The sequence below is a fragment of the Thunnus thynnus genome, chromosome 10, assembly GCF_963924715.1.
Source record: "Thunnus thynnus chromosome 10, fThuThy2.1, whole genome shotgun sequence".
NCBI lineage: Eukaryota > Metazoa > Chordata > Actinopteri > Scombriformes > Scombridae > Thunnus > Thunnus thynnus.
The window spans coordinates 8,548,845-8,573,231 of NC_089526.1; the positions used below are offsets into that span (position 1 = coordinate 8,548,845).

The following is a 24,387-nucleotide window of genomic DNA, read 5'->3' on the forward strand; positions in this document are numbered from 1 at the left end:
GATTTCTTCCTCAAATTCAACCAGACAATCCCAGACTTTCTTACTCTCCCAAAAGACAGGCTTATTCAAACCCTTCTGGGGAAGTCAGCAGTAGAGTAGAACTCAGAATATCTTACCGCATGTCTCAAAGCAAGACATATTTCAATGTAAGATACTTTTTTTTTCTTTTGTCTTTTATTTCATTTTATTATTGACTGTTTATATTCTATTGTTTCTATGTGACTTTTTTCTTTGACAACATGTTTGATCCATAATGTCATGCCAATAAGGCCAAATAAATTGAAAAAAAAAGAAACTGAGAGAGAGAGAGAGAGAGAGAGAGAGAGAGAGAGAGAGAGAGAGAGAGAGAGAGAGAGAGAGAGAGAGAGAGAGAGAGAGAAGTCCATTTTCATGTCGTGTTGCTCTGACATCAGTCAGACAGAGAAACTACAGAATGCATTTCCATCTTCCAGACTATCTTTTTCTTTGTTCAAAGCTGTATTTGCAATTCTCTTGGTGTTGCAGATTCCACTGTGCTCTTCCAGAATCAACAGCATAAAAATTTAAAAAATCCCTTTGTTCCTTACTCCAACCTTATTACACAGACTACCAAATGTTGCCTTTCAACATGGTGAAATACTGTAGACTTTCTGCTCCAGAGTTATGACACAGCCTGCAGGTGCAAAGCATTTTTGTGTGGCATAATATGACTCAAACTGATGGTAATTTATGTCTTGTTTCTTGCTATCTTGGTAATAAGTAATTCTAATATCAGCATCACATCACCATTACAAGGTCTGATGTAAAAAAGTTCATAATAAGGTAATTTAAGGCTAACTTGACGATGATGGATGTAAAGTTAAAGCTGAAAGCTTGTTTTGTATTGAGAGTATTTTAATAGAAACCAAAAACTGTAAGTGGATACTGTTATAAAGAGCTCATAGTATCCTGTTACCCCACTAGAACACTGCAACTACAACGCTCCCAGAATCCAGGCTTCCTTGTGGTTCCTAGAGTCTCCAAAAGTAGAATGGGAGGCAGAGCCTTCAACTATCAGGATCTTCATCTGTGGAATCATCTTCCAGTTTTGGTCTGGGAGGCAGACACCCTCTCTACGTTTAAGAGTAGGCTTAAAATTTTCCTTTTTTGATAAAGCTTATAGTTAGGGCTGACTCAGGCTTGCCTTGGACCAGCCTTTAGTTGTTCTGCTAGAGGCCTAGACTGCTGGGGGACTTCCCATGATACACTGAGCTTCTCTCTCCTCCTCTCCCTCTCCATCTGCGTGCGTTACTAACTTGGCTTCTTCCCCGGAGTTTATGTGCTTTCTCGTCTTGCGGTTTTCTATGGATCATGGTCATGGACTGCCTGCTGCCATGGTCCTGTTTGACGACCATGCCTAATATTATTACTATTAGTCATATTTCTATTATTATTATTATTATTATTATGGCTATTATTGTTGTTTTTATTATTGTTGTTGCTGTGCTTCTCTGTGTGTCTCTCTCCCCTCTCTCTCTCAACCCAACTGGTCAAGGCAGATGGCCGCCCACATTAAGCCCGGTTCTGTTCGAGGTTTCTTCCCGTTAAAGGGGAGTTTTTCCTTACCGCCATCGCCAAGTGCTTGCTCATGGGGGAATGTTGGGTCTCTGTAAATTAAAGAGTATGGTCTAGACCTGCTCTATATGAAAAGTGACATGAGATAACTTTTGTTGCGATTTGGCGCTATATAAATAAAATTGACTTGACTTGTATATTCATTCAATTATAACTATTTTGAGAAAAAAAAATAGAGGATTACTTCTGGGAATACTTTTAAATAAAATCAAGAAACTTGGAAGACTGTTTAAATGAAGGCAGATGTTCTTTATAAAATGTGGGTTTTAAACATGATATCAGGTTCCTGAACTTTGTCATTGCGGTGCAAATAAATAAAGTGAAAAATGACAAAGTCAAAGATGATAATCAGAATACATTTTTGATTTTTCTTTAGTCATTTGGATTACTGATTACTGTTTTAATAAGGTAATTAGTCACTGCAATGTAAGGCAGTTTCAAAATACAAGTAGCCTGCCCAACCCGCCAACATGCAACTGAACTTTAAGGAGTGATTTAATCGGCCAGTGTCTCCCAAAGGGAGGGATATGGAGTGGTTAAACTGTATTATAATGCCATTAAAACAATGAGAGAGCAGAAATGAAGAATTATTGCCCTTCTATCAGGCTTTACTCCCCAGTGCTCTGCCCACCTACAGTGAGCTGTGTACAAAGTAAAATCTCCTAAAATTTAGCTCCGTTAGACAAAATCTTAACAAACAAGGGTTTGTGGCTTGCTGCAGGCCCTTTAAGAAGGTCTTGACATGAAAATCGGAAACCAGTGCACTCTGCAGTTCTTTGAGCATTGTAAATTGGCAAAACCTCCAGCAGCAAACAAAGAAAAGGAGACCAAATGACAAAAATCAACTCAAATGTTTCCTGGCAACATGATGGTCACACTGCACATGATTAAAGCCTTGCTGTGCACCATTACACTTAAAAGTTGGCCTATAAAGTTGCGGTGTGTAAGGGGATTTAAATGATCACATTACGATTGTGATCATCACAGATATCAAAAAACACCGTCCACAGGAGAACGCAGCCCTCACTGAACAAAAGGTTTGCGTCGCAAATTTACAGTTGAGCTCTTAGAATAACAAATCTATAAAACTGCTTGAGGGCAGAAACTGACAAAAACTGCCAGTTGGAATAAATTACCCAGAGTCCTCCATGTGACACACCGACCGCAGCCACAGTCCCCTCTCCCCCTCCTCCCCATCCCACCCTCACATTAAGCCCGAGTTACTGTAAACCCATAATCCTTTGCATCTGGGTTCTTGTCTTGGAGCATTGGACGGGTTCGGCTGCAGTACCACAGTGAGGCTGGCATCAATCCCCAGTTGCCGCCATGCCCCATGTTGGGTGGATGGCTTGTTTGAGAAGGGGGTGCAGGGACCCTTAACAACACACTGGGGACGTGGAGAAACAATTACATGCCACACCCAAAGATGTAATGTGAGAACACACGTTAAACTCCAGAAAAAACACACCCACAGATTACATGGTGTGCATCCCTTTTGCCACATTATCAACTATCCGGTGAAAAATCACAACGCCTACATCAACACGTTTCACTCGGTTTACAGTAAAGACATCATACGGTAAAAAGGTGGTATTCTGCCACAACAGCTGAACCCCCACACTGGAAAAAGCTTTCGAGTGGAAAACTCTTGGCAGCTCAAATGCACTTGACGGTTCTCGGGGGAGTTGCATGACAAAAGGATGATCTAGCGAGAGAGAAAGAGAAGGGGGGAGGCCTTGCAGAGATCTTGAAAGTCTGAATTTCTCTGAGTGAGCTCTGCAGTGTTTGCTATCTGCAGGACTGCTGCAAGAGAGCCGAGAATTCTTGAACTTTTGACCTTTGAACTTTAAGAAACGCTGCACACCTTTGCAGTTCTTTTGTCTCCTTTTTCAGACATTTATATTGTCTTAAGTCAGCAGATCTGCCCTACTGGAGTTTCCAGTAATCACATGGGAATAAATAACTTGGATCATCTTCATCAACATCTTCTTACCAACAGGCTCTTAAATGCAATGACAGATGCCCAGTGCTGCCTGCCAATCTGTCCTTGGGTTCGAGTCATTTTAAGGCTCTGTTAATTAGGAGAGCTGCAATGGAAAAACTAATGAAATCACCTTATGTCAACTCTATGTTATCTCTACAGCAATGTCAGGCCAGCTTTCATTTGGCAACCTCCGGCATTTTGGCCGGGGATACTTTATTTAACTGAGAAAAACAGGATACAGTATGTGTCCCGTCCTCATGGTCCCTCTTTACATTAGTTGTCTTTCATATCACTTCACTTCACTTAACTTCACTTCACTTCACTTCACATATATATAGTGTATAAGATTTATACTTTATAAAATGTATACCTACAAACCAAAGACCCTAAGGCTAGAGATCAAAAAACTTAATAACTTACAAATGAACTTAACCTACATGAAAATGAAAGGAGATTCAAGACAATGTGATCTGAGAGGACCACACCTTTTCCTGTAGTGGTAAAGAGCTAACAGTTAGATAAGCTAGAGCTGTGTATGTGTGTGTGTGTGAGTGTTTGTGTTGGAGAGTACTGTTTTAAGTGAGGTCAGGAGGTACTGGAGCTCATTTCACAGCCTCTGTCCTTGCGGTGATGGAGAACAGAGCCCGTGGATAACAGTGGTTGGAGTGATAAGGTCACCATGGTAATCTTGTTGTTGTGCACCACATGAGGACATCAACATGAGGTCACCATAGAGCAGAGTGGACTAAGTGCCAAGCTGAGTGCCAAGCTGAGTGCCAGGCCAGCTGTGTATCGACTCCTATCTGCAACCAGTAGGAACTGCAACAACAGTGATAAAAACTTGTATACTTTTAGACAAACATCCTACAGAAATATCTAATGAAGAGTTTCTGTTTCAAAATACTTTTTGGTTTAAGAACAAGTTGTTTTTGTTTTAGCATCTGGAAAACATCCACTGAGAATTGACTAAGCTGGAAGCTGGATTTATTAGCAAATCTATGGGGAGTGGTTCAGATGACCAGTCAGAGCCATCTCCCAACTCGACCCGTATGAACCTCTACTTAAACCAAACACTGCAGATACAAAATTAAGTATTAAGCAACTGAATGGCCTATTGCTCACCTCAGAGTTATGCAAAAGACAATTTTGGTGGATAATGTAAGTGAAATTTGACTGTTTCCATATCAGCTGCCAATAGTTGTCAATAGTTTGAAGACCAAATGACATATTACTCCAATCAGGTACAAAAAACATTCACGCTTCCCACTAATGATGCCCCTGACCCAAACAAATGCTTACTGAGCCATGACAGACCACAGTAACCTGAGTTAAAATTAGTGGGCTGGCTTCTGTTTTGCTCTTTTAAAATGTAAGAAAAATTACTTGTGATACAGTTTACAGTTAGCACTATGGACTAAGCGATACTGTATTTATGAGGCGAATACCAATATTGATATTTGAGAGTTTAAAAAATCTGAAAATGATATACATTTTCTTAACTTAAATAAACATTTTTGATAAGGTTCCCTTAAAGAAATGTACTGGGAATTACATTTTACAGAAAAATAAACTACTCTCTGGTGGAAAAACTATAGAATGGTAACACTGTTTCAAAACATATCTTTCTGTAGTTGTTATTCATCTGACATATATGCTGATACCAATATATCTGCAATGAGCAAATATTGGCTGTTACTGCATCTTTATCAATCGAACTCTCTCACTGAGCAGTTGCAAATGCTGATAGTGGTGGTGTTGGAGTTTATGCTCAGAGTTCAGCCAGACACTGAGATTTAAAAAAAAAAAACATTCATCACCTTGCAAAGTAATCACTGAGTAGTTGTTGGTTTGGTCAACAAACTGATCAATTTCCAGACATACAGTATGACAGTATGGCTATCTTCTTACTACTTTGTATTGCAAATATATTGTTGGATCTTTTAATACTCAAAAATGAATTCAACCAAATGACCACATGTTTAACAGCATGACTGCACAAATACATGCAGCAATGTTTAATGCCAATTGCTGCTGTCACAAAATAAAATGAAAACAAATGCTATAACTGCAATCCTTGGGGATGTTCATGAGATGAAAAAAAAAAGAATAAATTATCCTTGTTTTCTTCTTCTATGAAATGTTTACTTTTTGCATACGCGTATGATCTGATGTGGTTTAAAGTGAAAGTGTTTTTCACTGAGCTGGGCTTCTTGCCAGTTGGAGGCCTTTGCTCTCCCTGATGCATTACTCTGACACGTTTGAGGCTCGTGCTCTCTAGTACGCAGACCCACAGTGCAAACTGCTGCCTGGTCCTCCGCACTCCAGACCAAAACCACAGGCAGGATGACTGTGGCTTCATTGGTCAGAGGAAGCAGAGGGGTCTACAAACAAACTCAAACAGTATGACACTGTGATGAATACAGGAGAATAAACAAAAACACAGACTTGCACACCTTGGATTGAAACCATGTCTGGTCTCTTAAAACAAGTCTAGTGTTATATCCAAACATTAGAGAGTGAAATGGTGGAAAACCCAAAATGGAGACCCTGGCTGAGGTTTTAGAAGGACATGACCGTACAGTGCTGTAATTATATGTGCTGTAATGCTCTGTGGATCATAATATGTGCAGAGACGCATAGAGTCCTTGTAAAAAACACAGCCTTTCCACAAACCATGACCAAAAAACATAGCTTTGTATTGTAAACTCACAGTAAGAACACAGGCAAAAAACCTCTTGGTCCACAACATTAGAAGACTGCATCTCATAAGAAACATAAGAAGTGTTTCAAAATTCACAGCATGTGGAATCACCAGAAAATAGCTTATTTCATGCAGGACGACACAAGTTGTTACATAAACCTCCACAGTGTTGCTTTATCACATAGTGACCGAATAGTATTCAAACTTGTTAATATGACTTATACTGTAATTAGCAGCAAATGAGCTTTTGACATGGCAGTCTTGTGACATGGTGGTGGACAACCGAAAAGATTACACACACTTCACTTGTGGAACCTTAAAAGGGAGACACATTCAGAAATATGACACAAGAAATCAGCACTTTGTGTTGCTAAAAGGAATTATTTTTTAAGTACCTAAGTACTTAAGAGATAATTCTTGTTTTTTACAATTTGGGTCTTATCTTCTTAGTACTTGCCATCATTTGTATGAGTTATGACAACATTGTACTCAACAAAGTACAGTAATTGCTAAGATCTGGGAACACCGACAACAAAGTCCAACAGAGTAAGAAACATGAGCGGTTAGATTATGCGTTAGTGTAATTTATAACAACTTCTTTATTTGGAGGTAAAACCAACTGGAGCACCCATAATATGAGCGCATAACATCAGCACAGGAAAACTGTGATGGGACGAGAGGTCAAAGCTGTACCGAAAGGTTATTCTCTAAACTGTTACAACAAGTTCAAGATCCAAGTTGTAGTGAACTGAATTCACCCTTTAATGAAAAACACATCAACCACATAACGACACAAGAATTTCAAACGTATGTGTATCATGTTGCAACTATTTGAAAACATAATGATTCTATAAGCAGGGTATTTCTAATGGCTGTGATGCTTGATTAATCTGTTGGAATGTCCTTTGTGCCATTGTTTCAGCATGAATCACAGGCGGGTTGTTGATTCAGACACACACTTCCTCCTCATCTCTTCCTGTGCTTTACTGTCTAACTGCTTCTCCATGGCCTTTCAGGAAGCTTTCTATACTACATTCTGCCTATGAATGTTTTTGAGTCATTCAGTCTTGAATTTATGTCATTCTCTAACTTTATGATAAGGTTGTGATGTTTGTAATGTGACTAAATTAGGGCTGTGACTGTGTTTTAGTACTTCCGCACAAATTTATCGAATAGTAATGGTACTGGAAACATTTTTTAAACTTTGCCGTGCTGTCTTTTCATATGGTATGTGAGAAAGGCTCCCATTAAGGGCTGCTATTAACAATTATTTATTTATATTGCTGACTATTCTCTTGATTAATCTTGATTAATCAGGAAAATAGTGAAAAATGTTGGTCAAACTATCCCAGAGCCCAGCTGTGACAACCATCAAATGTCTTGTTTTGTCCAATCAACAGTCCAAAACCTAAAAAATTTAAATTTTCAGTCATATGAGACCAAGAAAAGCAAAAGATTCTCACATTTAAGGACCTGGCACCATCAGATTTTTGGCATTTTGCTTGGAAAAATTACCTGATTGATGATTAATCGATTATCAAAATAGTCAAATTAGTCAACTAGTCGATTAATAGCTTAATCATTGCAGCTCTAGACTCACATTAAACTCACTTAGGAATTAGTTAATGTGCCAAAAAGTCAATGTTTTCCTGACTTAATGAAAAAATATGTTAAAAAATGAAAACTAAACATTTGATCTTGCCAGAGATGTCCATGTAGCTTTACTTTCACAATGCAAAGATAAAAAACACATCTTAACTTGAGTGTGTTCGGTAAAAAAACACACAATAAAGTTGTGAAATAAGAACTAGAATCAGTTACATTAAAAAAATCTTTTGTGTTTCTGGCAGCTTGTACGACAAAATATCTATAATGACTGGTAAGAGCTGCAGCTGCACAGTAACATTTTCCTGACATTGTAGTCAGCGTGTTAGTAACATGTAATTATGCTAAGCCATTGACCCCTCTGATGTTTTGGTCCAAATCCTTTGTAAAAATCAGTGCATCATCTCTACGCTCATTTTCCCACCATGACAAGCTAATTTCTTTAATCATAATGTCTTTCTCTTCGGTGAATATCGCCTCAAACACAAATTATTTCTGCCCTCCTCTCTCAGGGTCAGAAAGTTGTGGGAAATGCTGCTATAAAAAAGATTCATAAGGAATTTTAGTCACTGCATCGTTTGCTGATCTTCCCATGATAAAAACTATGCAAAGGCCAGCACTTATTCATCCATATTTAAGTACGCAGAGGTCCATCAACTTATACAAACTAGGACACTAGGGTTCAAGAGCCTTTGAAATCTTCAGAAGAGCTTAAGAAAACAGACACAACCTCCACTGAACTCTTATAACAATCCAACAATCACACACTGTTAATGTTAGTGTTGCCTCTGAGCAGAGTAACTCCTTTGTTAAGAGAAAAAGTCTGTAATTATATATAAGAGGCAAGCAAAAGCTATTGCTTTGTTGCAAGACTATGTTTTCTTTCATCTATCTCTTATACTTATTATACTTACTGGATGTTGTCTTGACTGTTTGCTGTCAAATTACTACAGTGTAGTACAGGTTCAGTACATTAATGTTTAATTTAATTGCAAACAATATGACACCCCACCTGTAGAAACCTCTGTATGCAATGAAGTCATGTACAGCTGATATCACAACATCTCTGTTCATCTGGAAGAAGCCAGAAAATCATCACTTTTTGCTAACAGAAACTACTAATGCTGCTAGTGTACTTGTGATTTAATCTCTGATTTTATTTATTTTCTTATTTTTTTAAGACAAAGGGACTCAAATCATTTCAAACCTGTCAGGAAGTGCAAGACTTTAGTGTTTTTTAACCTGCGTTATTTAATCCCATTGAATCAGACTCTGGTACGTTTTACCCCTTGGTAAGATTTGTTTGGGCGGATCTGACCACAGCAATTGTGCTCGAGTCACAAACAAATTCTGGAGTTATTCAATTGCGGTGATAACGTGATCCGACCTCAATGAGGGAAATCAACAGTTGCTAGCAGCCAGTCAGAGAATGAGAGCTGAGGTCCGAACTGGTCTAGCAACAAAGTAAGTTGCCTTCTTGATAATCAGAATCTTCTTACTGTGTTTATAGTGTCACTCCTGCCCCATACACATCTAACTAATGAGCAGAGTGAACATTCTCATATGGCTTTTAGTCATGCATTTTGGTTTGCTTAAATTTTTTGTGTGAAAATAAAAACAAACCAATGGGAAAACACAACAATTTTACCAACTCCTCCACTGATTCTAACCTCCTCTGTTCCACAGACCTCCGTTGTTGTCCAAAAACTATTAAAAACTCATCAATGAGCCACACTGTTGCACTGGGTGACATGTTCCACTGTAGTCCTGCTGCCATAGCTGTATTCACTCAAGCACCAAATGTGTATTAATCTGCAGCTATAAATAGCAAAATATTCCTGTTTGCGTAACATTTGCTAAAAACTACAGTGCCCAGCTGTTTTGGGAAATTACTGAGCCTTTTTTTAAAAATATAACCATATATTTGTGAGCCATTTTTAAAGATTTACACCTTCAGTAGGAGCCACTGTGGTTGGAGCCACAGTGTAGGGGAGTCATGAAGTGAGACCCATTTACACATTGTTTTGTTTTTTTTCCTGCAATTTGATGACACCAGACTTATCCTAAAGCTGAAGAGAAATCCAGACAATATTTTACTAACACATAAATAACGATTTAGTCATTCTACGGTCATTTAATGACTGTCACTGGTGCAGAGATTTATTTATAATGGTGGTAGGGTGTCATATGTGCATTGTGCACATCTGGATTTACTTCAGCTACAGTGACAGATGCAAAAACACTCTTAATCTATTTCACAGCTTTGCCAAAGTTTACAGTCTATCCCTCACAGGCTGGTCGATCACTGGTGTGCAGTTCTACAATCGCTTGTTTTACTTGTAGTTTCTTACGAGGGGAAACAGGCGATCAGACTGCAGCCACTAAAGGGAAACGCTGCACCACTGCAGGCGGCCAAAACTGCCAAGTCATCACAAAACTCTGTATCGAACACTGACATAAACACAGATGTGCACACACAGACCCTGCCTGTTCCATGTACCTCAACACACAGAGGCACACCGCTCTCTTTTCTTTCCATTATGACTTTTGTTTTGGCTGAAGACCGTGCCGATTGCTTACTCTTGTGGTCTTAACCCTCGTGGTAGGGGAGCTGCTATCCAAACTCTGTTGGAGAGGTGTGAAATCAAACTCCATCTGCTTTGGCAAAGCTGACCATGAGCACAGAAGCTGAATGACCTACAGTCTGCAAATCCCAATTATAAACTTATCTCAACTCTGCGGATGCTGCACTTCATAAAAATGCTGTTTCTTCAAAAGAGTTTTTCTTTCTCTGAATTGAACAAGGCCTATTGTATAAAACAGTTGTAGCAATTCAGTGTTTTGTTTATGTTTTGGGTAAAATATGGGCTTCCTGGGCGGTCTATGACGACTTACAAGATTATACTGGTCCCTCTAAATGTCTGCGGTGTCTGAATAATATCACAGGAAGCATCCTCCTTTACTGAGACACAAAGTTTAAGAACAACATATTTCATACTGTGGACAACGTTCCCATGCAACAGCTTTAATATGAGTCTTTAAGTCATGGCTGCATGAAAGAGAGAGCAATTTACAGTAACAGACTTTAACCACGCCGCATCTGGTTTTGATTAAGACAACACTTCTAATGTGACTGGATGGCTGACTTTTTTTTTCTTTTTGCAGCTGCTACGATACAGCGAGCTGGAAACCATTTGAGCTGGTGTGGCTATCTTTTTTTCTGTTGTTGTTGATGATGTTTTTCTGCCGTTTGTTTCCAGGATTAACCTATTGTACTATTTCCTCTCCAAGGAAAAATAATGTGACACCTGGGTGATTTACCAAAGACTTGAGTGTTGGTGCCTGCAGGGTGGCCATTAGCTACAGCCATTATGCAAGGAGAGTGGGAGCAGCACACTGGGAGACAGATGTGCATCTCAATTAATGCCATGTGGTCAAGAGTCTGCTGTATGTGAGGTACCTAGATAACCAGTAAGGTTTAATAACATTAACACAAGCAGCACCAAGAGTACCACCAATACAAGACAAGAGTTCAACAAAATAGTTTATCAGTTATTATCTCTATTGACTTCCCTTCTTTATCTCTTATTTCCAGGAAGTCCACCCAGGGCCAATAAATTCCTGAAAGTTAAACCCTATTGATTTACTGGCCTACCTCTGGTACATGGTGTGCTGCCTTTCTGGAGGACGAGGTGGAAACCTGCAACTTATTACAGTGATCATTTTAAAGCAGCTTTTTTTTTTTACACATAGTACCAAAAGCTCCTTCTCCCTGCTTCTCTCCAGATGGGCCTCATCCTGCAAGCATCTGGAAGTTAAAGCCTTATTTTCTTCACTCAAAAACTCAGGCCACGTGTGCTACCCTGAAGGTGAACCCTCAGAGATGTTCCTTTACTTAGTCTGATCCTCTGCGCTTTTCCCAGCAGTGTCACTAGACTGAAACAGTTTCAAACCCCACAGGTGGTGCCATTAATTCACTTTGTTGGACGTTCTCGTGGCTAGTGAAAGATGAAAGTAGGCTCTGAAAAATCGAGTTAATAGAAAATGCTGTCATGGTCGTGTGCGTTGTGCAACACATTGGCCTCTGGGGGCTTTTTGGTATGACACCTGCAAATCTGCCTACCACAACAGGAAGACAAGGGGCAAGAGGGGACAAGAACCAGATACAGGCCACCACACAGGACATCCTCGGCAAACAGCACTGTGGGAGGGCAAACAGGGAGCGATGGGACTAGAGGCCTGTCATCTTGTTTAGGTATGATGTTCACGACTCGTGGAAACCAAGTGGAGGGGAAACTGTTAACACTTTTCTTTTTCTGGATGCCCAGAGGCAAACAGAAGCAGCAGGAAACACAGCAGGTCATCTGTGAGTCATGGAAGATTTTTTTTTTTTTTTATCACAGTGAGGTTTCTTCGTGCTTTTCAAAAACTGCGGCAAATTAGTTTCAACTATATACCAATTAATGGGCAAGGAAGCAATTTTGCTGTTAACACATTACAAAACCAAAAGTTACCACAGAGTATCTTGACAGCACTTTATTGACAATGTCTTTGAAGATAACATGTTTTTCTCATTACTCTTTAATTGACTACAACTCCCTGGTTCATTATTATCTGTCTCCACCTAATAATTTCATCTCTCCAACTGAGTTTCTTTCAGTTTCTCTTCAATAGGGCAAAAGAAAAACAGAATCAAACCCTGTCCCCACAGTCCCTCAGGTCCACGCTCTCTCATCTGTCTTCACTCATCAGTGCAGAGCACCAGGGAAATGAAAGCTGGGACAAACAATAGCAAGCTGATAGGAAACATCTTGGGTGTACATCCAGGTCTGCATTTCAGCATTGTCTTCCTTTTGACATGTCAACAGAAGTGAGTTGGGAATAAAGTGAGGCGTGTAAAAGGAAAAGTCCTTGAATGATGCCATCAGACCTATACCCACTCTGCTACTCCCACTTTTTCCAACAGCTCACCCCTTTTGGCTTCTTAGTGCCCTTTTTCACAAAGAACCCTTTTTTCCAGAGAGAGTTTGTGTTGTTTTGAGTAATGGGGATGCTGACAAATAGTGATAATCTGTCATGCTGCCTTTCCTGAGCTCAGGTTTGTCTTTCAGAAGTGGCCTGGAAAATAGAATACAGAAAAAAGAAAATAAGTCCTCTCATAAAAGGCAAGATGGACGACTGGGAGAGTCATAGCTTAGCACAGCTGGTGGAATGGATCTGGGTTTGAGCTCAAGAAAAACAGTAAGAGTTCTAGCAGTTCATGTCCGCTTGGTGCCAAGCATGACATAAAGGCCATTTGTTTTTCACATGCAAAACTCACATCTTTTATGGCAAACTCATGATTTTTCATGTCATAGCTGACTAAATAAACATTCTGCACTATATCTGCACAAATGATTTCATTTCAATCAAAAACAAACATAAACATAAACATTACTCCATTTTCATCACAGAGATGGAAACAAAAAGCGAGAAGTCCTCTGGGCCTTGAATTTGGTGCTGTATTTCCTCTAATACTACATCTCAGGTTTCACTTGGTTCCAGTCATCCTGCATAGACACCACAGCGAGACATAGACATCAGTGAAAGCCCCTGAAAGCTTAATGAACAATGTCTCCACTGCTGCTCCACCCACTACCCCAAACGCCACCCACCAACCACCAACATAAGCAACTCCAGGAAAGACCCTCACCACAGTACAAGTAGTCTGTGGTCACTCCATCAGCCCGCTGCTGACTCCTCCTTCTGTTCCAGCCCCAAACCCCCCGACCTCTGCTTTTTTATGATTGGTTATTTGAGCCAGAGCCCAATGAAACTGTACGTGTTCCACAGCCAGAGCAGAGCGAGCGACCCAAAACCCCCGAGCTGGAGGGCTGCAGTCGAATCTGCTCCAAATTATTTGCACGGCTGCAGAGCACATGGGGTTGAAAGGCTTATATAAGCCTGTGGTAGGACCATCCAACCCGTGTCACCTTCTTTTAAATTCCCTGTGCTCTTTGTCTTTTTCATCAGAGACTATTTTAGGATCAAAAATATAAGCTTGGGGGGTGAACAAAGGTCATTTTTTACATCTACTTAACTTTCATTAGGAAAACTTTGCAATTGATGTATAAAAATGGGAGTGTGGGTCAAACAAACAGAATTTATGGTGTGTCAATATGCACCTTTTTACATATACTGTAGATAAAAGTAGATTTTCCTATTCTCTGTTGGTTATTGATGTTACATTGTGAAAAACCTATAAAAACAGCAAAGCAATGCCTGTTTAGTGCCAGACGTCACCATGAAACTAAAAAAACAAACAAAAACAAAACAAGTCTCTACAGCCATGATAATGATTTTGTGAGGCACAATTGTGCTTTAAGCTAAATGCCATCGTCCACACACCAACATGCCCACAATGACAATGCTAACAAAGTGACGTTTAGCAGGTTTAATGCTTACCATGTTAAGCATTTAGTTTAGCATGTCAGCATGCTAACATTTGCTAATTAGGACTAAATGCATAGTACGATTGATGATGATGTGAATGTCAGAAGTTTTGCAAATATTATTTGAAAATTAACCAAAATATTGGACAAATTGAAATTTTGTCCTGCGAATGGCCCTAGATGAAAGGTTAAGGAATTGCCGCAGTCATTATTCAATCTGAGGGGGACATGAGTGTGTGTACCCCATTTCAAGGAAACTTTCATTTCACTCAAAACCACAAAACTAAGTTATCACCAAAGTCAGCAGGATTCATCCTCTGGGAACCATGTATGTACTGTACCAAATCCATCTTGTAGATGTTGAGATATTTCACTGGATAGGTGAAACATTTGAGCTGCTTGTGGTGCTAGATGAATAAATGGGGGATCAGCAAAGTCTTTAAGATTCATCCTCTGGGCACCATGGATATATGTACCAAATTTCCTGGCAATCCGTTCAGTATTTGTCAAGACATTTCACTAAAAAAAAGTCAGAGGATCACCAAAATCAGAGGGCTTCATCCTCTGGTCACCATGAATGTTTGTACAAAATATAATTCTGTATATTTCAGTCTGCACCAAAGTGGTGGATTGACTGACTGACTGATCCATAGAGCCTTGTCTCCAGTGTGGCTAAAAACAAGAATTTTGCAGATTACCATTTTAAAGTGCAAGACAATTCAAGTTACTTTGTAAACAGGTAATTCTATAGCAGAGTCCATGCTTTGATGGAAAACACAAACAAAGACCTCAGGCTCTCACTTAAATAGCACATGAATGGTGTGTGGCCATCGGGTATAAACTTGTCAAGAAAAGTTGTGGCTTTCAAAAGACAACATGCAGACACTCTGGGTGCCCTGTATGGTGTTTCAATAAATTTTAAAAACGTCCAGGCACAGGGGGATCGAATTAGCACAAATGACTCTTACCTCAGTTCTACTTTTTCAATTACTACCTCATCTCTTTGTGTCTCTGGCCAGTGTCATCTCCAACCAAAACATATCCAATAGCTTGCCTGAGACCGAGTCCTCTCCTGGACAAACAGATGGTAAGTCAGCCAGATCTTCAGCTGTCAGACAAGAGACGAATTTGTTGCTCGACCAGACAAAAAAAGAAAAAAAAAATGGGTCACCATTATACCACTGATAGCTGAAACAGTCTGGAGGAGGGCAGATACATTTTCAAGTTGGGGGGGGGGGGGTGCTATGAGGATCCCATATGAGGACACTGAGGAAAAACAAAAATGGTCCACTTCAGGGAGATGCAGTTGTGTTACTTTTCACATGCAGAATTCAACTTTTAAACCGATATATGTAAATAATAGCAGATATAAAAAATGGCACAGTTCTTTTATGAATATTTGGACAAAGACAAAGGAAAGTTCAGTCTGCAGTCAGAGAAACTTTCTGGGGATTTTTGGTTGCCAGAGCAGATGCGAGGTCAGGAGTCCAGACCAGGTGGCTGAGATTTACTTTGATACTTAATCATATCTTGCCCTCCTTACAGATGTTTTGTGTAAAATGGTGCCAGGGTCTACTTAATCAAAAAGTCTTCATTCATAAGTCACAGACCACGAGTGCAAAAGTGCAAAAGTGCTGAATATACATGCTGATTTTACAGCTCCACTGAGGAAAAGAACTGTTTCCAAAACAGTACGCGTCCATGTACAGCAGTTCATCATTTTATAGCTCTAAACTTCCAGATGATCTAGACTGTAAAAGTGTCAGTCAATTTGTTAACAAGTGACTATGAACAACCTGTGGAAGTGCTGCAGTTTGTCCTTAATTTGGTGCTACGTGTCTTTGTCCCCAAACTCTCTTATACTGGAGCAAAAAGATCTGCGTCATCACAAGAAAATAATCCATCAAATCAGTGCAAATGAGGACACAATCAGTGTCACAAACACATACATCAATGTGATGCTGTAGTTAATCATATTCCCTCTAATCAATCAACCCTTGCATATCAGAGTGCTATAAACAACCATACTATTTTCAGTGTCACACAGTGTGCAGCCACACAAATGCACAATACTAGCACGACAGCATAACCAACCCACTGGCGCCTCTCACATCTGCAGAGAGAGAACAAAAAAACACTCCATATCCAACTGCTTCATCTGATTAACTTCATTGACAGGACATGAAAGTTGAGTCACACCATCACACACACAGGATGTCACACAGCTGTATGGGCTGCAGCCACCTTGCCGCCACGTTTCACTGGCTTGAGTCACAGCTCCTCTGTGACCCAGACACGGACCAAGAGGTGGATTCAGAACTTGGATTAAGTCTGAACGACTTAATGAAAATCAAACACAACAGAGGAGGAGGAGGAGGAGAGCACCGAGGAAACAGCAGACCTACTCCCAGCAACTTCCTCTGCAATGAATCAATAGAAGAAATATGCCAGCGGAGAGCAGCTTTCCTGCATCACGCTCTCTTAATAGTGGCTGGAGACGTTTTCAAAGGAGAACGAGGGATGCCAAAAAACCCGGTCAGAGTAGGATAAGTACAGCAAGTGCTTTAAGTGGTGACACAATGCCAGCATTTCACTTAAACAAATGGCTTATTTTCACTCACTGATAAGCGTCGTTGATGTTATGTCCTTTTATGCTGACTAATAATAGTCTGTTGATGAACAAACAGATACAGGCTTTATTGTTATAGTGTGTTAGCTGGAGGTCTATTCACTTATAGAGTAGATGAAAGAGGAATAAAGAACAAACACCAAACTGTGTTAAGAATCTGCCAAAAATGGTAATGAAATGTTATCTTTCATAACCAGTGGTGGAAAGTACATTTACTCAAGTGCTGTACCTAATCTTGAAATCTTGTATAGAGCTGCAACGACTAATCGATTAGTTTCCAACTATTAAATTAATCGGCAACTATTTTGATAACTGATTCATCGTTTGGTCCAAATTCTCTGATTTGAGCTTCTCAAATGTGAATATTTTCTAGTTTCTTTAGTCTTCTATGACAGTAAACTGAATATATTTGAGTTGTGGGAAAGCTGTTATGGACAAAACACGTTTGAGGACGTCATCTTGGGCTTTGAAAAACAGTGATCGACATTTTTCACCATTTTCTGACATTTTAATGAACCAAACAACTAATCAACTAATCTAGAAAATTAATTATTGACAGATTAGTCAATAATGAAAATAATCATTAGTTGCAGATCTAATCTTGTACTTTACACAAGTATTTCCATAAATACACCTACTCTAATACATGGAAAATGCAAATACTCTATTTTTTACTTTACTACATTTATTTTACAGGTATAGTTACTTTTTCCTTTGCAGAGTTTACATTCAAAACATATGATCAGCTCCTAAAATATGATATATGGCCCATATGTTACAGATCCAAGTACCCAGCAGTATATAGAGTAGTTCAAATTTGCTCTATTCAGACCAGCTGCAACATTTAAGTTCTGCTTGTTACTGAATCAGTAATGATAAGACAATATTATAATATACATTATAATATAACAGTATGACAGTATAAGAGTACTTGTACTTTTGATACTTTTGATACTTTTGATACTTGTATGTATACTTGAAGTACATTTAGCTAATGATCCTACTTCTTCACTTTTACTTATGTAGGTCTACAATTATGAATGTAGAAATTTTACTTGTAATGATGAGTTACTTGTATAAAGGAAGGTTTTTTAGGGGGGTGGGGGGTGGGTGGGGGGTGTTGTTTTTGTTGCTGTTGTTTTTTACATTACAGTACTTAACATTGCAGTACTTTTACTCAAGTACTCAAGTACCTGAATACTTCCACCACAGTTCACAACTACACATGTGCAAGGTATCATCTTTTTAAAAACTTAAGAGAATGACCCGTGGTAGCTCCTATAGAGCCTTTACCTTTTAGAGGATGCCAAGTGAAATTTGCAGGGCTTTTTTTTTGCAAGGGATTGCTCAAATGTGATTAATTTCATGTATTTTAGCGAATCAAGCCCATAACATCCATAAAAGTAACTTTAAACTCACACTAGATTACTACAGTTACAATGTCAGTCTCTATATGGGTAATTTAAGAATCTTACAGTCATTTTTCGCAATGGTCTGATTTACATCTTTTACCATTTAGGGACTTTGGTACATGCCGCTCTATGTTTCCATAACAGCACATTCTCATAAAGTAGGTGACGCAAACAATTAAAAATAGTCGATTCTGTTAACCAATCACATTATAGTTGTCATAAAAATCTTTGGCTTTCAAACAAAGTAATAAAAGCTCCGTGATAGTTGTTTGTTTTTAATTTACTGACAACGTTTTACTCACCTTGCCGGTCAAGAACTCCCGGATTTTTTGTCGCTCTAGTTTTGCAGTTAGTAACCAACTTCCCCGGGACGAAAATGAGAAGAAATGCGTTTGTTTCAAGGGCTCACACACTTACAAAAAAAAAAATCTTCAAGCGGCATAAACATTTAGAAGAGGGTAAAAGGAGAGAAGGAGACCAGTCGCATCCATCGGGGGAGGGTCCTGAAGTAAAGCCAAAGAAACTGGAAAAATTGTGACAGCACTGGGGACTGCTAGAGGAGGGAGGAGGAGAGAAAGGAGAGATGGCGCAAAGAGGAGGTTTGGGGAGGTCTTGGGGGAGATTGAGAGTGTTGTTTTTGTCTTCAGCAGGCCTGCAGACCTTGATGTCAAAGTGTGTAGGAATTTTTAGAGGAAAAATAGTCCAGTGGGATGATGGAAAGCAGGAGAACTTTGTCTGACTCTTGCAGGTGGAAAGAAACAGCTCATTTTTATCGCCATGAACTGTAGATCGAAAAAATATGAAATTGTGGCCTGACGATGGTGCTAATAGATGGAAATAGGTTATTCTCCTCGGATCATGAATGTGCTCTTGCAGTTAAATGGCAATCTTTCTATTAGATTTCGATCATTCTTATATTACAAATTATTCCCCACAACAAGAAAAGTCAACCACAATTAGGATTCATTCTCTGTGAAGGTCTACAACAAATTTAAAGTAATAGTTTTATATTTTAGTAAATACACTTATTCTCTTTCTTGCAGGAGTTAGATGAGGAGTCTGATCAATATGATGCTGGATCCAACAGCAGATTAGTTTAGCTTAGTTTAGCATAACCTGACTCTGTCTGAAGCTGCACAGAGTCAGGTTATATAAGCTGGAACATGACCCACCATGAAACCAGAACTTGTTTTTACTCTTTGTACAGATTAAACAAATGAGATATGTGTTAATTCGTGAGCTTTAGAGGTGCTGGCTATAAGATTTTGTTACCAATTTGAACAGAGCCAGCTGTTTACAGCTGTTTCCAGTCTTTATGCTATAGCCTGGTGCATAACAGAGCATTTCTTAAAGGACCAGTGGGTAGGATTTAGTGGCATCTGGTGGTGTCGACGTTGCAGATTGCAACCAACTGAATACCTCCCCCTCCTCTTCCAAGCGTGTAGGAGAACCTATGGTGGCTGCAAAAGGCCCTCTCTACAGCCAGTGTTTGGTTTGTCTGTTCTGCGCTACTGTAGAAACATAGTGGTATAAAGGGCTAAAGTAACGAAAACATAATGATTCTTATTTTCATTGGATTATACACTAATTAAAACATATTTATGAATGTTATATTCCATTTCTGCCAAGTCCGTTCTGCTAGATGCCACTGGACCTTTGACGTCCCAGTTATGGGTGATGTGCATTACTGTTTCTGGTTGTAGGGGAGAAGCGGGAAGACCTGGGTAGCAATAGGGATCACGGGTGTTTTTATATTAAGGAGAAATGATTAACATATCAACAGCAAGAGAAGAAAACATCTCTGCCGCGATGTGCCAATTTGTCAAGATACAACTCAGAGATTAATTTTCATTGGTTTCCAGTCGATCCTTAGGTCTGGTCTCAGTGGCTCATTAAGATCCTTTGAGAAAAATTCAATCCCACTCAAAATACTCGCCTCTGTAGTAGACATTTCCAGACAGGTGATTTAGTTGTGATGGCTGGGGGACAGAGAAGACTCAACAAAGGGGTGGTACCTTCTCTGTTTGCCTGGAATGATTATACCATACCCGCACCAAGGCTTAATGTTTGGGAATGTCGGCTGAGATGCCCTTCCCCGGGCTCAGTAGTGTCTGACTCCGACTCCAAGATGGAAGTGCAAATAGCGCCTGATCATAATTACTGTGTTACTCCAACGACCTCAGTAATGGCAGATGAGTTGGCAAACGAGAACGAAGCATTTAAGAGAAAAATACATGAGCTACAAAACCAGCTTGAAACTTTACAGCTGCGGTCCCATTTTGGGCTGCAACATCTTGCAGGATCAGACGATGACATTCAGGGTTTTTTTGGGGTTTTTTTAGCTCATAAAATATAATTTTTATTAGCATACTCTCGTGTGTATTTGTTGTAAGTTTGTTTTTTTTGTTCTTCTTCGTTTTTAAACACGTTTGGTCCATGTTTTTTTGGAATAGCCTTAAATTAACCCCCCCCCTCCCCCCTCTCTCTCTCTCTCTCTCTCTCTCACTATGTATGTGTGCCTAGTCCTGTGTGTGTGTGTGTGTGTGTCAGTTTCAGTAATGTATAGTTAACAACCATAATCTAAAACAGTCTAAAGCGATTATCATTTCATTCTTAGATTTGCGTCACACAAGCATTTCCAGGCCTTTTGGCAACTGGTGGAGCCTGCTGTAAAATCTAAGATGGTGCGGATCACCAGTGCCAATGCTGCCTCTGCCAATAGCAATGAGCCAACTCAGAGCAACAGTAAGTTATGTAATCTGGGTCTGAAAAAACAAATGAAATTAAGGTCATGCTTAACACCGTGGATAGGTCTGATTTAAATGGTCTCTGCTTTATAAAACAGAAAGATAATGATGCAGTTGGAATATCTATCCAGGGCTGTCAAACTCATTCTATCATGGGCAGAGTATATACAGGTTTCTGGTTGAATTATGCTTTATAACAGGTGAGCTGGCTGAAGAGAGGAGCTAATTCATGAAATCAGCTGTTCATCAGTTCAATAGAGAGAGTAGAGTTGGAACAAAAACCTAAATACACTCGGCCAACAATGGGTTTGACAGCCCTGATCTATATCAAGGCAGTATATTTCATTATATTTTATACATTGCATAATTATGAGTTGTTCCTCCATTTGTAGAAATCTATGGATGCTTGACCTACTTCAGTGATTGCAGATTTTGTAAGTTGCTTTTACAAAAGCATCCGCTAATTAACTAGTGTAAAATAATGAGTTGTGTGTAACAGCTATATCTAGGCCTAGACTGATGAGATTCATTTTGTCTGACTTTTTCACTTGTTTCACTAGTTTCTTGTATAAAGACAAATAGATTATTATCATTTACCTGACATGTCTTGACTGCCAAATCCTGCAGTCCTCATCAGAGGTTTTGCTGAAGCTTCCTGTCAGCTGATTTATTTGGGCATGGTCGCCCTACTTAAACTTCAGCAACTAGTCTATTGCCTGTATGAGAGTCTATGTCGAGAGGTGTATCCAGAGGAATAAGGAGAACAAACTCTTTGACAAAGTCATAACATTATCAGTGTGTGGAAGCTCTGATCAGCTGTTACAACTTAAAACATGAGCATAAACATAAACATGAACATGCTGTGTACAGTTTTACAGACGTTGCATTAGATGGTTTCCGGACTTTGAAGTTCATACTTTTCAAAAACATTTGGCACTGCAGGTGTTGCCTCACGCTACATTAATGTTAATTCTGGTCTGTAGTTTGTAAGAGCATCTATATTAAGTCTCTTGGGTTCTTAGTTAATGTTCGGTCAAATACCATCTTCTAAATATTTTTCTCATCATCTTCAGTCACCTTTTAAAAAGTTTTTACCTGCTAGAAAACCATATGGCCACCCTTTATGCATGCTGTGTTTCTCACATGTGCAGCCATGAGTAAATTCCCCATATTATCAAGTAGATTTTTTTCCCCAAGGCGTGTTTGCATGAGCATATGAGCTACAATGGGTAGAGTACTCTCTGTGGTTGACCAAATTTCATTGCAGACTGCCAGGAGATATGTTAAAGATCCCCTCCACACTTGGTTTAAGATGCTGTTTATACTCTGCTTTGAATAATAATGTGTGTCTGATCATTTTTTTTCCCACTAAAAAAACAGTTACCTTGTTAAATCATAAAAATGACATCTCTTCTTTCTCACTCACTGAAACATCCAGAATCTATAACTATACAAATATTTTTCATTTCAGGAGTTTAACTGCTGGACACAAGATGTCTCCTACGTCACTGTAAAGTCCATTCTCAGTGTTTGTGCACTGGAGGCTTCAAGTTTCCACATCACACTTGTGTAAACTGAATATTGGACAACGTCTGGCTCCAAACTTGTTATGATGTCACAAATCATGCTCATAGGTACACACCATTAATTCAGGTTTTTGGTGAGCACAGAGAAACTTTCCTCCTTCAGCTCATAAATGTGAACAGTTTTCTAGCGTCAAACTGCACATACATCATTCTGAACAGTGAAGCTCAAAGTTCCAACAAAAGAAACAAGAAGAAAAACATATTTTGGATCTAATGATTGACCAATATCAGTAGTATATTATTATTGTTACTTTTCTGCTTTTCCTTTTTTGGTTTTATCCATCATTTGATCAACAGTATACTTGACCAAAAGAATGTGGAGACCTGAATCTTATTCTAAAACCATGGGTAGTAATATGCTGCTTTAACAAGGTTTTGGAACCTGGCTGCAGGTATTTGCTCCCAATTACCCACAACAGCATCAGTGAGGTCAGGTACTGATATCACTTTTCCAATTCATCCCAAAGTGTTGGATGCGGTTGGAGTTGGGATTCTGTGCAGGCCAGTCAAGTTCCACACTTATGATTCAGTAAAACATTTCTATATGGATCTTTTGACATTGTCATATTGAAACAGCAAAGTTGGAAGCACAATATTGTCCTAAATATAATTCTACACTGTTAAGATTTTCCTTGCTCACAAAAAGCATCAATAGACCAAAAGTACTCAGAAGTGAGTAGCCAGGTGTGTCCACATACTTTTGGCCATGTAGTCTGTTTGTCTCACACATCTGCACACACACTCTTTCTCTCTCTCTCTGTCTGTCTGTCTCTCTCTCTCTCTCTCTCTCTCTCTCTCTCACACACACACACCTTATTGACAGCTGTGTAATAACCTCCTCTGAGCCAGCCTTTGCAGGCAGCAGTTGGAGGGTTTCCTCCCAAACAGTAGGCGAGCCATGATAACCAGCCTGTTCAGGACGGGTGTTTTCCCCCCCTGCCGAGTGCTGACACAGATAAACAACTCATGGATAGAGGTCTGGTGGAGCACACATCCTCACTGCACGGAAACCAAGAGGAGGGGGAAATAAAATTGTTTCCTGCAGGCCACATAGGGGCCGAGCAGCAGTCCCATACTGAGGACACTGAGAGGGAGAGTCATCATATTAGAGTCGCTTCCAGTTGTCCTGGTATGGTTAGAAAACTATTCATAGAGCAAAGTGGGTGCAACTTTCTGTTAAATCCAAACAAACATCATTCCTAACATTCAAATCTTGATTTCTCTATTCTGGAAACATGCCCTGTACACTGTCCACAGTATCTCTACTAATTTCAATTAGAAACAGTTGAATGTCAGATCCAGACAAGCAGATTCATGTAAATAACGAGTAATTGTGTTCATGAGCTTTTGGGAAAGCCTGTTGACAGACTAAGAGGTTCAAAATATTGTCTATTCTTAAAAAAAATAGTCTTTATTGGGTGTTCTGGAGACATTTAAAGAGAAATCAATAAAAATAAAAATGCACAATGTTTGCTTTTGGGTCTGTATTGTCTCATTGTACAGGAAGCAGAGAGCTTGAAACTGTTTTCACTCAGGTATGATTGTTTCTGAGGTAGTGTACTGGCCTTTTATTAGGATTTTTTAGTGGGAGATCCTGAGTCCTGCAAGCCATTTGTTGATAATCTGCCAGATATGTTGTGATCAGAGTGGAGGGCTGGCATTACATCAGTTGAACATCTGCATGCTGGTCCAGACCCGT

The 24,387-nt window shown here is 39.4% G+C and overlaps 1 protein-coding gene across 2 annotated transcripts in view; it reads right to left on the reverse strand.

Moving 5' to 3' along the window:
- pear1 (platelet endothelial aggregation receptor 1) overlaps nucleotides 1-18,923 on the reverse strand; it is a 53,217-nt gene extending 34,294 nt beyond the window's left edge. Inside the window, exon 1 of one of the 2 annotated variants that reach the window (XM_067600741.1) lies at nucleotides 18,658-18,923. The gene's annotated coding sequence lies outside the window, so the exon portion shown is untranslated. Of the gene's footprint in view, nucleotides 1-15,282; nucleotides 15,411-18,657 lie in introns of those variants that run through there. The other variant, XM_067600742.1, reaches the window with a different exon arrangement.
- Nucleotides 18,924-24,387: the final 5,464 nt, after the last annotated feature.